This window comes from Ranitomeya variabilis, chromosome 2 (genome assembly GCF_051348905.1).
Source record: "Ranitomeya variabilis isolate aRanVar5 chromosome 2, aRanVar5.hap1, whole genome shotgun sequence".
Lineage (NCBI taxonomy): Eukaryota > Metazoa > Chordata > Amphibia > Anura > Dendrobatidae > Ranitomeya > Ranitomeya variabilis.
Window position 1 is genome coordinate 535,712,797 of NC_135233.1, and position 15,592 is coordinate 535,728,388.

At 47.3% G+C, this 15,592-nt stretch overlaps 1 protein-coding gene across 3 annotated transcripts in view; it reads left to right on the forward strand.

Annotated features, from left to right (window-relative positions):
• Nucleotides 1-15,592, forward strand: part of SPON1 (spondin 1) — a 1,148,287-nt gene that overhangs the window by 144,008 nt on the left and 988,687 nt on the right. The window lies entirely within an intron of this gene.

Sequence of the window (15,592 nt, forward strand, 5' to 3'; positions counted from 1 at the left end):
CGGATAGTGGTTTTTAATCATATTTGAATGAGGCACGCCAGTTGTTGCATTCAAGTGTCTATGGACGACTGGATGACCCTACTTATAATTTTTTCCTGACTTTGCACTTTGTGCAAAGGTTTAATGAATGTAGGAGTAGATCAATTACATGTTTAAAATATGTGAATGAGGCCCAGAAGTTGTTTCATTCATGGATCTATGGAAAACTGTATTACCCTCCTTATAATTTCCTGGCTTTGCACAAAGTGCAAAGCCTTTATGAGTGTAGAAATTTTTTTTATGAAGCACTCCAGTTGATACATTGAAGGTGTGAGGCAGTGACCGGTGTCATATGTGAGGGTCGCTATGTGTCCCCCAGGATGTGCTCAGAAGCTTATTAGATCCACTAGAGTGCCCTGTGCTCACAGCAGGTTGCCTGTGAGCCACAAGGCAGAATAAAAGTGAGTGTGAATTTGATCAAGTTATTTGACCCAGAAATTATTCAGGAAAACCAGGTATGGGCTTTTATTTTTGAAACGGACTGCAGGAAGGTAGTGGGGCCGGTCCGTTTCCTCCAGCCCAGCTCTTATAAGTGGCCCTTGGCCACAAACTTTGGAAGAAAGAAAAAAACCCTGCAAGAGAGTTTGGGTGTGTCAGTGTTGGTCTGGGAATCAGACCTAGCAGGAGGCTTATGCGGAGCTCTTTCTGTGTGGAGCAACACGGGCCAGGCAGAGTCTAAAAAGCCTGACAGCCAGGGCCGTATTTGCCACTAGGCACCCGAGGGCACGTGCCTAGGGCGGGGACGATGCGGGGGGCGGCACCAGAGCAAGTCCGGTGGGGTCGCCTTAATGCCCCCGCCCGCGAGTCCTTGCCCCGACATCATACAGTATGAGTGAGTCATCATACATACTCACCTAGCTAGCTCCAGCGATGCCTGGTCTGGTCTCAGCGTCGGCCGACGGCAGCTCGTCCTGTGTGAGCGGTCAGGCAGTACCACTCATTAAGGTCATGAATATGCGCATATTCATGACCTTAATGAGCGGTACCACCTGACCGCTCACACAGGACAGAGGTGGAGAGGATTCCGTTCCGCGCGGTGTGGATAAGGACAAAGGTGAGTACGATGACAGCCAGGGTGGGATGACGGTGGGGGGAGGATGAAGGAGGATCGTGGATGAGGAGCAGCCGAGCCATACAAAATGGGAGCGCGGAGCGGCGGGGAGCCGATGAAGATGAGCCATGCATGGAGCCTGGGGGCGGCTGGCCAGGGGGGAGAGATGACGAGCCATGCAAGATGGGAGCCGGCGATGAGCCACGCGTACGGGGGTGTGTGGGAGATGAGCCAGAGCCTCCCATGCATACACGGAGGGGGAGATGAGCCAGGCATGATGGGAGCGGGGAGCCGATGAGCCATGCATACAGGGAGGAGGGGGAGATTAGCCATGCATACAGGATTGGAGGGGGGGAGATGAGCCATGCATACAGGAGGGGGAATATGAGCCATGCATACATATCTTTCACAATTGCTGCAGAATCCAACCAGAGGAGCAGCACTTTTAGACCTAATACTATCTAATAGACCTGACAGAATAACCCAATGTGGCTAAACAAAGAAGTAAGACGGGCAATTAACAGTAAAAAGAAAGCATTTGCACTACTAAAGCAGGATGGCACCATTGAAGCTCTAAAAAACTATAGGGAGAAAAATACTCTATCTAAAAAACTAATTAAAGCTGCCAAAAAGGAAACAGAGAAGCACATTGCTAAGGAGAGTAAAACTAATCCCAAACTGTTCTTCAACTATATCAATAGTAAAAGAATAAAAACTGAAAATGTAGGCCCCTTAAAAAATAGTGAGGAAAGAATGGTTGTAGATGACGAGGAAAAGGCTAACATATTAAACACCTTCTTCTCCACGGTATTCACGGTGGAAAATGAAATGCTAGGTGAAATCCCAAGAAACAATGAAAACCCTATATTAAGGGTCACCAATCTAACCCAAGAAGAGGTGCGAAACCGGCTAAATAAGATTAAAATAGATAAATCTCCGGGTCCGGATGGCATACACCCACGAGTACTAAGAGAACTAAGTAATGTAATAGATAAACCATTATTTCTTATTTTTAGAGACTCTATAGCGACGGGGTCTGTTCCGCAGGACTGGCGCAGAGCAAATGTGGTGCCAATATTCAAAAAGGGCTCTAAAAGTGAACCTGGAAATTATAGGCCAGTAAGTCTAACCTCTACTGTTGGTAAAATATTTGAAGGGTTTCTGAAGGATGTTATTCTGGATTATCTCAATGAGAATAACTGTTTAACTCCATATCAGCATGGGTTTATGAGAAATCGCTCCTGTCAAACCAATCTAATCAGTTTTTATGAAGAGGTAAGCTATAGGCTGGACCACGGTGAGTCATTGGACGTGGTATATCTCGATTTTTCCAAAGCGTTTGATACCGTGCCGCACGAGAGGTTCGTACACAGAATGAGAATGCTTGGTCTGGGGGAAAATGTGTTTAAATGGGTTAGTAACTGGCTTAGTGATAGAAAGCAGAGGGTGGTTATAAATGGTATGGTCTCTAACTGGGTCGCTGTGACCAGTGGGGTACCGCAGGGGTCGGTATTGGGACCTGTTCTCGTCAACATATTCATTAATGATCTGGTAGAAGGTTTACACAGTAAAATATTGATATTTGCAGATGATACGAAACTATGTAAAGCAGTTAATACAAGAGAAGATAGTATTCTGCTACAGATCGATCTGGATAAGTTGGAAACTTGGGCTGAAAGGTGGCAGATGAGGTTTAACAATGATAAATGTAAGGTTATACACATGGGAAGAAGGAATCAATATCACCATTACACACTGAATGGGAAACCACTGGGTAAATCTGACAGGGAGAAGGACTTGGGGATCCTAGTTAATGATAAACTTACCTGGAGCAGCCAGTGCCAGGCAGCAGCTGCCAAGGCAAACTGGATCATGGGGTGCATTAAAAGAGATCTGGATACACATGATGAGAGCATTATACTGCCTCTGTACAAATCCCTAGTTAGACCGCACATGGAGTACTGTGTCCAGTTTTGGGCACCTGTGCTCAGGAAGGATATAATGGAACTAGAGAGTACAAAGGAGGGCAACAAAATTAATAAAGGGGATGGGAGAACTACAATACCCAGATAGATTAGCGAAATTAGGATTATTTAGTCTAGAAAAAAAGACGACTGAGGGGCGATCCAATAACCATGTATAAGTATATAAGGGGACAATACAAATATCTCGCTGAGGATCTGTTTATACCAAGGAAGGTGATGGGCACAAGGGGGCATTCTTTGCGTCTGGAGGAGAGAAGGTTTTTCCACCAACATAGAAGAGGATTCTTTACTGTTAGGGCAGTGAGAATCTGGAATTGCTTGCCTGAGGAGGTGGTGATGGCGAACTCAGTCGAGGGGTTCAAGAGAGGCCTGGATGTCTTCCTGGAGCAGAACAATATTGTATCATACAATTATTAGGTTCTGTAGAAGGACGTAGATCTGGGGATTTATTATGATGGAATATAGGCTGAACTGGATGGACAAATGTATTTTTTTGGTCTTACTAACTATGTTACTATGTTACTATGTTACAGGGGGGGAGAGATGAGCCATGCATACAGGAGGGGGGGAAGAGCCATGCATACAGGATGGGAGGGGGGTGGGCCATTATACAGTATGCGTGGAGCATCATATGTGGCCTTTATACAGTATGGAGCATCATGTGTGGCCATTATACAGTATGGAGCATCATATGTGGCCATTATACAGTATTGAGCATCATGTGTGGCTATTATACAGTATTGAGCATCATGTGTGGCCGGCCATTATACAGTATGGAACATTATGTAGAGCCATTATACAGTACGGAGCATCATGTGTGGCTATTATACAGTATGGAGCATCATATGTGGCCATTATACAGTATGGAGCATCATGTGGGGCCATTATACAGTATGGATAACTGTGTGTGGCCATTATACAGTATGGAGCATCATGTGTGGCCATTATACAGTATTGAGCATCATGTGTGGCCATTATACAGTATGGAGCACTGTGTGGCCATATTTTTTTTTGGTTATAATTATTGTATATGAAACAGCGTGATCAGCAGTGCTAAATGGCTGTGGTTGGGACGTGGATATGGGCGTGACTAGTTGTGAAATGGGTGTTGTCAGTGGCTTGGCCTAAAACTTGCAGCGGCGCACGTAGTGCACTGCAAACTTTATACCTCTTTCCCTTCTTCAAAAGTTGGGGGGTATGGTACCGCATTTGCCAGATCACAGCAAGTGCCGCAAATCCCATAGGGAATGAATGAAGCCAAACGCAGTGTTGCCGTAAGTGATCCGTTATGCGGCAGATGCGGAAAAACTGTCTGATCTGCTGCAAAAGGCGACTTTCACATCAGCGATTCTTGCCAACGTCACTGCCGATGGTGTCATACTCACCAAAGGGGGAGGCAGCACTAAAAGTGCCTAGGGCAGCAGAAACTCTAAATATGGCCCTGCTGACAGCCCTTCGTACACGGTGGCATAATACGTTCATGGCAACGGATTGTGGACTGTCTTTATCTTTTCCAGCTGCATACCGAAGGACTTGTTACTTATTTTTCAGATTGTGAGTACGCTGTAAAATAAACAAGACTTTATTTTGAACTTTTATCTGGGTCACTGCATTCTCGCTGCACAGCATGGACATAGCTGCATCACATATGGTGGAGATTGCGGAGCAGTGTGAATTAAGGCACACCCCAACGCCATTTGCATGTCTGTTATTAGGCCTGCTACATTGCAACTCAGGCCTGCAGACAAAATGGAGGAGATCCTGTGGCAGCTGGTCCTCACACAGCAACAACAGCAACAAACTAATAACCTGTTGCTGAAGCAAATTACAGCCCTGCGTGTGGCACCTCCAGCACTGACCCTGCAACGTCGCAATGCCCAAGACAAGGTCTGCTCCGCTTTGAGGGAATTGAGTCCGGAAGATGACGTGGAAGCTTTCCTCACCGTCTGAGCGCACAGCAGAGCGGGAGAACCTGCCAGCAGCACAGTGGGCCAAAGTCGTGGCTCCGTTCCTGAGGGGTAATGCGCTAAATGACTACTTTGACCTAAGTTGGGAGGACGCCCAGGACTATTCCAAGCTAAAAGGTGAGATCCTTGCCCGACTGGGGGTTAATACTAACGTGACAGCCCAACGGGTGTTTTCATGGACTTTTGTGGAAACCGAGCCTGCCCGGTCTCAGGTTTTTGACTTAATGCAGCTTGTGAAATGGTGGCTCCAACTGAGACTTTAACCACAAGTCAGATAGTGGAGAGGGTGGTGGTCGACCGACTGGGGAGGTCTCTGCTAGCAGCCATTCATTGTTGGCTGGGTCAAGGGGACCCAGGTACCCTAGACCAGGTTGTAGGACTGATAGAGCAATATAAGGCCACCCAGGACTTTATACGGGACACTGCTCCGCTTCAGCTGTCACGTAAGGCTCCGCCAGCTCAGGAGTCTGATAAAAGTCCACGATCCTCCACTGGGACAAAACCGGACCGAGCCCGTGCTGAGGGGATATCTCGAAAAGAGAATGACCACAGATCTGTGTCCCCTAAACTGGCCCCAAGGTTACCTCGTGCCACAGTCATAAAGTGTTGGCGATGCCAGGAGCCTGGACATGTTGTTGCTAATTGCCCCCTAACAACAGAACCCATGGGCTGCGGGTATACCCGCCGTGTATCTATGTATGCCCAGCCAGCCTGCATTGCCACTACAGACCCTGCCGGTACCGAACCTCAGCTGTGCAGAGTATTCATTAACGGGTACCAGACAGATGCTCTCTTGGAGTCAGGGAGCTTGGTGACCCTGGTACATGAGTCTATGGTTGCTGGGGACAGTCCTAATTGATGGAATGTGGAGGGTAGTGTGCATACATGGGGACCTCTGAGAGTACCTGACTGCGGAGGTCACGTTCTCCACTCTACGTGGGGAGATAAAACATGTGGTGGGAGTGGTAAAGACTCTTCCTTATGGAACTGTTTTGAGAAGAGACTTGCCCCTGTTCTGGTTCGTCTGGGAGACCTGAGTTAACCCTCTCAGGGTAAAAAGTATTCTGGTCGCAGAACCTGAAGATCCCGAGTCTGGGATACCAACCATAGGGGTTGCCACCATAGGGACAGTGTGTAATCCCAATAGGTTTCCCCTAGAGGTATTGGCAGGAGAAGTGGAGGAGAATCCACCAATTCCTGAGCTGGAAGTGTCACCTGGTAAGTTCGGGACTGCCCAGCTCCAGGATCCCACTCTGACCCGGGCAAGGGAAAGAGTAATCGAGGTGAATGGGGTGGCTCAACAACTCGGTGCAGAAAAGGAGTTTCCCCGGATGATGATCAACCAGGAGTTAGTGTACAGGGTTGATAAAATCCGGGATGAGGTGGTGGAACAACTGTTAGTGCCCCAACCCTATCGTTGGGCGGTGCTCGACATTGCTCACACTCACATGTTGGGGGGGCACTTGGGGATCAAAAAGACACTAGAGCGCATAATGCAGAGGTTTTTTGGCCTGGTGTCTGCGTTGAGGTCAAGAGGTACTGGGACACATGTCCAGGGTGCCAACTAACCTCACCCACCACAAACTACCGGAGTCCATTAGTGCCTCTGCCTATTATTGAGGTACCTTTTGAGCGGATTGCGATGGATCTGGTAGGACCAATAGTAAAATCCGCCCGGGGCCACCAGCACATATTAGTAGTTTTAGACTACGCCACCTGGTACCCAGAGGCGATACTACTCCGCCACACTTCGGCTAAACTAATACCCCGTGAACTATTTGCCATGTTTTGTCACCTTGGCCTCCCCAAGGAGATCCTTACGGATTAGGGAACCCCTTTTATGTCTAAGGTGACCAGGGAGCTATGTGAGTTGCTCCAGATTAAACAGTTACGTACGTCGGTGTACCACCCACAAACCGATAGGTTGGTGGAGTGGTTTAATAAGACCCTCAAGGCCATGCACAAAAAGGTGGTCACCAAGGATGGGAGGGACTGGGATATGTTACTGCCCTATCTAATGTTCACCATCCGCGAGGTACCGCAGGGGTCCACGGGGTTCTTCCCATTTGAGCTGTTGTATGGCAGGTACCCGAGGGAACTGCTGGATGTAGCCAAAGAGACGTGTGAACAGGAGCTCACTCCACATAAGAGTGTCATCGAGTATGTGGCAAGCATGCAGGATTGGATTGCGGTCGTGCGGCCCATAGTAAAGGAGCCCGGCCACTCAGAGCCGCACGTATAATAAAAGGGCCACGGTCAGGATCTTTAAATAAGGAGACCGGGTGTTGGTACTAGCACCCACCCCAGAGAGTAAGCTCATGGCCAAGTGGCAAGGGCCTTATGAGATACGGGGGAAAGTGGGGGAAGTGAACTACAAAGTGTAAAAAACCCGGGAAAAGGAAACCTGAGCAGCTAAACCATGTAAACCTGCTAAAGGCCTGGAAGGACCGAGAATGTTTGTCACAGAGGCGAATCCGGTCATACAAACGGGGGTTCCCCTGGCACAGGCCAAGGACACAGCCGGGCGTGAGGTTAAAGTAAATGACGCCCTCACAAAACAACAGCGACCGGAGGCTCGAGCTTTGATGCAACAGAATACGGATGTATTCTCAGAGCTGCCGGGGCGAACCTCGGTGATTCAGCATGACATTGTCACTGAACCCCCGGGTAAGGGTGTGGATTAAATGGTACAAAGTGCCAGAAGCCCGAAGGCAAGCCATTGCAGCCGAGGTGAAGCAAATGCTCCAGTTGGGAGTCATTGAGGAGTCCCGAAGTGAGTGGGCCAGCCCCATTGTTCTAATCCCAAAACCAGATGGGTCATTACGCTTCTGTAATGACTTCAGAAGGTTAAATGAAGTGTCAAAATTTGACCTCTATTCTATGCCATAGCTGGACGAGCTAATTGAGAGGCCCAGTACTTCACCACGCTGGATCTCACAAAATGTTGCTGGCAAGGTTCCCTTAACAGAGTCAGCAAAAGAAAAAACTGCTTTTATAACAACAGAGGGTCTGTATCAATACATTGTCTTGCCTTTTGGGTTACATTGGGCTCCGGCCACATTCCAGAGGCTGATGGACGTTCTGTTAGCACCTCATCGGGGTTACGCATCAGCCTATTTGGATGACATAATCATCTTTAGTACCGACTGGGATACCCATCTGTCCCAGGTACAAGCAGTGCTGGAGTCTCAGGGTGCGGGGGGGGGGGTATGTGAGGCAGTGACCGGTGTCATATGTGATGGTCGCTGTGTGTCCCCGGGATGTGCTCTGAAGCTTATTAGATCTGCTGGAGTGCCCTGTGCTCACAGCAGGTTGCCTGTGAGCCACAAGGCAGAATAAAAGTGACTGTGAACTTGGTCAATTTATTTGACCCAGAAATTATTCAGGAAAACCAGGTATGGGCTTTTATTTTTGAAACAGACTGCAGGAAGGTAGTGGGGCCGGTCTGTTTCCTCCAGCCCAGCTCTTATAAGTGGCCCTTGGCTACAAACTTTGGAAGAAAGAAAAAAAAAACACCATGCAAGAGAGTTTGAGTGTGTCAGTGTTGGTCTGGGAATCAGACCTAGCAGGAGGCTTATGCGAAGCTCTTTCTGTGTGGAGCAACACGGGCCAGGCAGAGTCTAAAAATCCTGACACCCCAGCATACACGGTGGCATAATGCGTTCACGGCAACGGATTGTGGACTGTCTTTATTTTTTGCGGCTGCATATCAAAGGACTTGTTACTTATTTTTCTGATTGTGAGTACGCTGTAAAATAAACAAGACTTTATTTTGAACTTTTATCTGGGTCACTGTCTTCTCACTTCACAGCATGGACATCACTGCATCACAAAGGGTGTATGGATGAACCTCCTTTATAAGTTTTTTTTGGCTTTTAAGAGTGTAGGAGTAGCACAACTACACTTTGTTAATATACAAATCTGGTATTAAAGTTGGTTCCTTCAAGGGTGTATGGGTGACCCTACTTGTAATTTTTGATAGGCTTTGCACTATGTGCAGAGCTTTTATGAATGTGGAAGTACCACAACTACACTTTGTTCACAATATTTGAATGTGATTCAACAGTTGGTGCCTTCAAGGGTGTGTGGATGATCCTGCTTCTAATTTTTTGACAGCCTTTGTACTTAGTGCATAGCTTTTATGAGTCTGGGGGTACCACTACATGAAAATTTAACAGAATGTGTATGAGACCCTCCTTAATGCTTAATATAGGATTTATCTGAGTCTTTCATAAATTTTTGGGCAGTACTTGCTTTCATAAATTACACTGAAATTTCCAATTTTGTAATCATTTTCAAACCACCCTCTTTCGCCCCATTCAAAATAAAACAATAAAAAAATCAAATATACACATATTTGGTGTCGCCGTGTTTAGAATTGCTCGATTTATTAATGTAAAAAAGAATTAACTAGATCGCTAAACAGCGTAACGAGAAACAAATTCTAATTGCCAGAATTAAGTTTTTTGGTTGCCGCTACAGTGCAATAAAATGCAATAACGGGAGATCAAAACCTTGTATTTACATCAAAATTGTATCAATAAAAACGTCAGCTCGGCAAACAAAAATTAAGCCCTCAACCAGCTCCAGTTCATGAAAAATTGAGACGCTAAATATCTCAGAAAATGGCGCCTGTTTTTTTTTTAAGCAAATTTTGGATTTATTTTTCTCCACTTTTATTTAAGTGGAGAAAAAGAAATCCAAAATTTGTTTAAAAAAAAAACAGGCGCCATTTTCTGAGATCTTTAGCGTCTCAATTTTTCATGAACTGGAGCTGGTTGAAGGCCTAATTTTTGAGTTCACTGACACCTAGCATGTATAGGTTATTTTTTATTTAAAAGAACCTATACATCCTAGGTGTCAGTGAACTCATAATGACCTGGAGAATCATAATGGCTGGCCAGTTTTAGCATTTAGTCAACATGGTAAAAAAAAAACCTGTGGAATTGCACTTTTTGCACGTTTCACCTCACTTGGAATTTTATTCCCGTTTTCCAGTACGATACGTTAAAAACAATGGTGTCGTTCAAAAGTACAACTTGTCCTGTAAAAAACAAGCCCTCACATGGCCATATTCATCGAAAAATAAAAAAAGTTGGGAAGAAGAGGAGCAAAAAACGGAACATGGCTCTAGGGTTAGGGGTCAAAGTGGAGTAAAATAGTGAAATCATTGTTCGTATCAGAGATCTGTGAGTCAGAGATGATTCCAGGGGTCTTCCTCATGCTGTTCGCCTTCCATTCTGCACTTTTTCCTATTAATTTCAACATTTTAACTGCTCCCCAGATTTCTTTGTAGGATCTGAAGTAAAAATGCTTGGATTTCCCATTGACTCCCATTATACTCGTTACTTGTAACAAGCATCCTACAGCCCATCAGTGACAGGTTGTTGAGGAGCAAGTGTTTGGAGAGCAAGATGGATGGCGTTATTGAGAATATTCTGAAGAACAACGTGGATTTCATTGTGTAGGCGAATCGCTTGAAAACAATTGTTCTGGAAAAGGAGCGAGAGAGACAACGCATCATGCGTTTGCGCAGACGGCATTTGTGGATCCACTCCATCACTGCACAGAGAATGACACGTGGGGTGTTTTCTACACTGTACATGGAGCTACGAGGAGACCCAGAGAAATTTTTCTCATACGTGCAATTGAAAGCGGAGAACTTTGATCTATTGGTGGACCGAATTGGACATCTAATCCGAAGGAGTGATACGTATTGCCGATTCTCTATTTCACCGGCAGAGCGTCTGATGGTCACTCTTCGGTAAGCAATTTTTATGTATGTACTCCTGTAGCACACTTTAATGTTTTTGCTGGTATTTTTTTTTAGAATACTTTTTAGTGATTTTTTTATAGTATCTCCTACTGCCTTTATAACTGTAATGTTATTGCTGCGATTTTGTAGTAATTTTTGCCTTGCTTTTATTCATAGATTCCTTGCATCTGGAGAATCCCTTTCGTCACTCCATTTCCAGTTCAGACTTGGGATTTCCACCATCTCTGGAATTGTCAAGCACACTTGCCGTGCACTGTGGGACTCTTTGCATGGTGAATTTATGCCACATCCCACAATGGAGAGTTGGTTGGAAGTAGCCGAGAAATTCCAGCAAGTGTGTCAGTTTCCCAATTGTTTGGGCATGGTGGACGGGAAACATATCCGTATCGTGAAACCGGCTGGTTCTGGATCGGAATATTTCAACTATAAAAAATACTTCTCCATTGTGCTGATGGCCATCGCCGATGCGGAGTACAAATTTAGATCGGTGGATATTGGAGCATATGGCCGCTCAAATGATTCCCAAGTTTTCAAACTGTCTGCAATGGGGCGTCATTTGTGGAAACACCTTTCAATTCGCCCCCCAAGACCACTGCCTCAAACCTCTGAGCCACCAATGCCTTTTGTTTGTGTTGAGGGTGAAGCGTTCCAACTATTGGAACACCTACTGAAACCCTACTCCAGCAGTGGATTAACCAAAACTAAAAGAATTTTTAACTTCCGCCTCACACGCGCACGGAGATACTTTTAGGATTTTTAGGATTTTGACCGCCAAATGGAGAGTTCTATTGACAGCTATAAACTTGAAGACTGACACTGTTGACGAGGTGGTGAAAGTGTGTGTTGTCCAGCATAATTATTTGATATGCAAGGAATAGATTTCTATTGAAGACCACTCTGAAGAAACCACCTTGGCTGATTATAACAACATTACGTATAGAAGTTCTGTTTCCCAAATGAGGGACCAATTCGCAGAATACTTTATTTCACCTGAAGGAAGAATAGACTGGCAGGATGAGAGAGTTTGAACAATTTGTCTTGGACCTTGTAACCGTTTTTTTCCATATAGTGCCCAAGTTGTGTACCGGTTTGTGTTTCCACCTAAGAATTTAACCTTTAATTACCAAATTTGTTTACCGGTTTGTGTTGTACCCAAAGTATTTTACCTTCTTTTACCCAAGTTGTGTATCTGTTTGGGTTGTACCCAAAGTATTTTACCTCTAACCAATAAACCTTGTTTAACCCAACGTATTTAACTATACCTTATAAATAAAATACAAATTTGATTTAAACAAGACAGTTTTATTAAACTTTTTTTGCAAAACAAAAATAAACTTTTATAAGTTTGAATAAGTCGGGGTGGAGATATTGCTGGAGGGGCTGTCAGATTATGACACCTCGACAGTGGGAGTGTGGAGAGAGGAATGTGTTGGTGGTGGTGAAGGATTAGTAGGTAGCGGTGAAGGGGTGGAGAAAGCAAGTGAAACGGTGGACAGGAAACTGGGAGTTGGATTAGGAATTTGGTATTATGGGGGTGTAGCTGATGGATTGGGAGGCAGAAGAGGTGATGGGTGGAGAAGAGGGTTGAGTTAGTGACATGATGGGTGAAGAAGACTGGTGGTAGTGGGCAGGGAGAGGAGGTGCGGAAGATGTTGTTGGGAACTGTTATGGGGTGGCATGTTCTTACTGGTCTGGATGGTGTGATGGGGCATGGGCAGGATGCTGATACTGGTCAGAATGGTGGGATGGGAAGCGGGCACAATGTTGGTAATGGTCAGGATGCTGGGACGGGGCATGGGCAGGATGCTGGTACAAGTCAGGAGGATGGTAGTGGCTGGAGTGAGGGACAGTGGCTGGCATTGGGGCAGGTGCAGGAGGGGGGGCAGGTGTGGTGGCTTGGGAGGTCAGGAGCGCTAAAGCAGACTGCCATAATTCCATTACTTGCATCTGCTGATCAGGAGATAGCTTATCCATGCGTTCGAGTACCGACCTGAAAAAAGTGTGGTTCGGTGACTGACTTGCCTCTGAACGCATCCGTAGCAGAAGTGTATGCAACTCAAGAATGCTTTTAGTTATCAAATTGAAACCTGCAGCCATTTGCTCGGACAAAACTTTGAGACAGTTCTGGAAGGATGCATTCAGGTGCAAGAACTCGGGCTCATAGCTCTGTACCTGACCCCTCTGCCGCTGCCGTTCCGAAGCCACAGGTGTACTAGAGGTGGCAGCAGCAGAGGGGTGGGGTACAGGAAAAGATATATCCTCACCAGCAGATTCATGCAATGGAGCCGGCCAGGATGCTCCAGCGCTGGTGGATGGTACCGAGGGATCAGATGTGTGGGAAGGCTGGGAAGGTGCAGAGGGGCCGGGACTGTCGAAGTGTCCCTCGGTGGCAGACTCAGTAGCAGGGGCGTAACAACAGTCCTGCGGGCCCCGGTGCGAACTTTTGAATGGGCCCCCCCCCCCCCCAAAAAAAAAAAAAAAAAATGATATACAGACACACGCATACAATGTTAAACTAAGAAGTAAATATCTATTGCAAAAAAAACACCCCCCCCCTAGCTGACCAATAGCACTATGCAGGGCACCCCCCCCCAGCTAAACGATAATGGCACCGGCTCCTGCCGCCCGGACATACCTGGGCCCGGCGATCGGCATCGCCAGGCAGCCCGGGACCTGGGAAGAGCATGGCGCACCCACATGTCGCACCCCCCACATGTCCCACATGTTGCTGCACGTACCTTCACCGCTCGAAGTCCCCCAGGCAGCGCGCGCGCGCCTGGCAGCCCCGCGAAAAGGAGGAGGAGGAGCCGAGGAACGTGACGCCGCACGGCCTGCCCCCACAGTCAGGGCCGTATTTAGAGTTTCTGCTGCCCTAGTCCATACTGTATAATGACCGCACATGATGCTCCATACACTGTATAATGACCGCACATGATGCTCCACACTGTATAATGACCGCACATGATGCTCCATACTGTATAATGACCGCACATGATGCTCCATACTGTATAATGACCGCACATGATGCTCCATACTGTATAATGACCGCACATGATGCTCCACACTGTATAATGACCGCACATGATGCTCCATACTGTATAATGACCGCACATGATGCTCCACACTGTATAATGACCGCACATGATGCTCCATACTGTATAATGACCGCACATGATGCTCCATACTGTATAATGACCGCACATGATGCTCCATACTGTATATTGGCCACAAATGATGCTCCATACTGTATAATGACCCCACATGATGCTCCATACTGTATAATGACCCCATATGATGCTCAATAGTGTATAATGACCCCCTCCCATCTTGTATGCATGGCTCATATCCCCCCGCGTATGCATGGCTCATAATTCCCCCCCCCCCCGTATGCATGGCTCATATCCCCATATGCATGGCTCATTTCCCCCCCACCTCCTGTATGCATGGCTCATAATTCCCCCCCTGTATGCATGGCTCATATCCACCCCCCCCCCCCACGCCCCCTGTATGCATGGCTCATATCCCCCCCACCTCTTGTATGCATGACTCATATTCCCCCTATGCATGGCTCATCACTCCCCACTACCCCCCCCATGCATGGCTCATCACTCTCCCCCCCCATGCATGGCTCATCACTCCACCACCCCCCTCCGCTCCCCGCTCCTTCTCCCATGGCACGGGCGGCTTACCGTCCTCCTTCAATCCCCCCTGTCCTCTGTCCCTCATACTCACCTGTCAGCTGACAGTCTCACACCAAGCGGGCGCGCCGACGGCGACATCCCTCCGGCTCTCTGTCCCGACTCCCGGCGCACAGGCGCAGGCTCGCAGCTCCTGCTTCCTGCGTGAGCGGTCACGTGATACCGCTCTCATTAAGGCTCATGAATATGCGCATATTCATGAGCCTTAATGAGCGGTACCACATGACCGCTCACTCAGGACGCGCTACAGCTGAGCTAAGCTGAGCTTAGCTGAGACCAGGCATGAGTGACCGGCCGCTCAGCCTGCAATTCATCCTGGCGGCGGCCCGGTAAGCTGCGCCCACGGCGGACTACCGAGGTCGCAGAGGTCGCGGCGGCACCGGGCCCTCTTTTGGGCCCGGGCCCTGGTGCAGCCGCGACCTCTGCGACCCCGGTAGTTCCGCCCCTGCTCAGTAGGGTTCAACTCCACTGCAGGCTCCCGACGGTGCTGTGGAAGAAAGAGAAAATTTTTTAATTAATACACTGATATTGAATGGCCCTGGCTGAAACAGCAAAGGAGGGTTAGACATGTAAAACATTTGTTATTAAATGTGGTGGGTAATATTTACCTTCGGTTCACCATCGTTGACCTGAGGAACGACAGGGCTTGGGCATATTTGTATCTGCTCCTGCATCCTCCAGAACCACTCGGGGCCCGCATCTCTTTGTTGAACTCCTTCTTGAAGCGATCCCTGATCGACCGCCACCGCTTGACAATCCTCTCATCTGTAAAAAAAGGAGAACCACAAATTGATTAGGATACAATACTTTGAATCCATCAACATAACTGAACTGTGAATACTTACGTGCTTTATTCTGGGCCCGAACATCAAGGTCCTCCCAGTTGTCTATGAGCTGTTGGCAGACTTGCTCCCAGAGTCGACAGGTCACTATGACACCAGCATGGTGGCGGTAACCCATGTTCCACAGCGGCTCCCTGTCTCTGATCAGATTGATGAGGAGGTCAATATTGAGCCCGACCTCCTCACCGTCCGAATCAGGAGCACGCTGTGAAGCCTGTTAGAAAAGGACAAAAA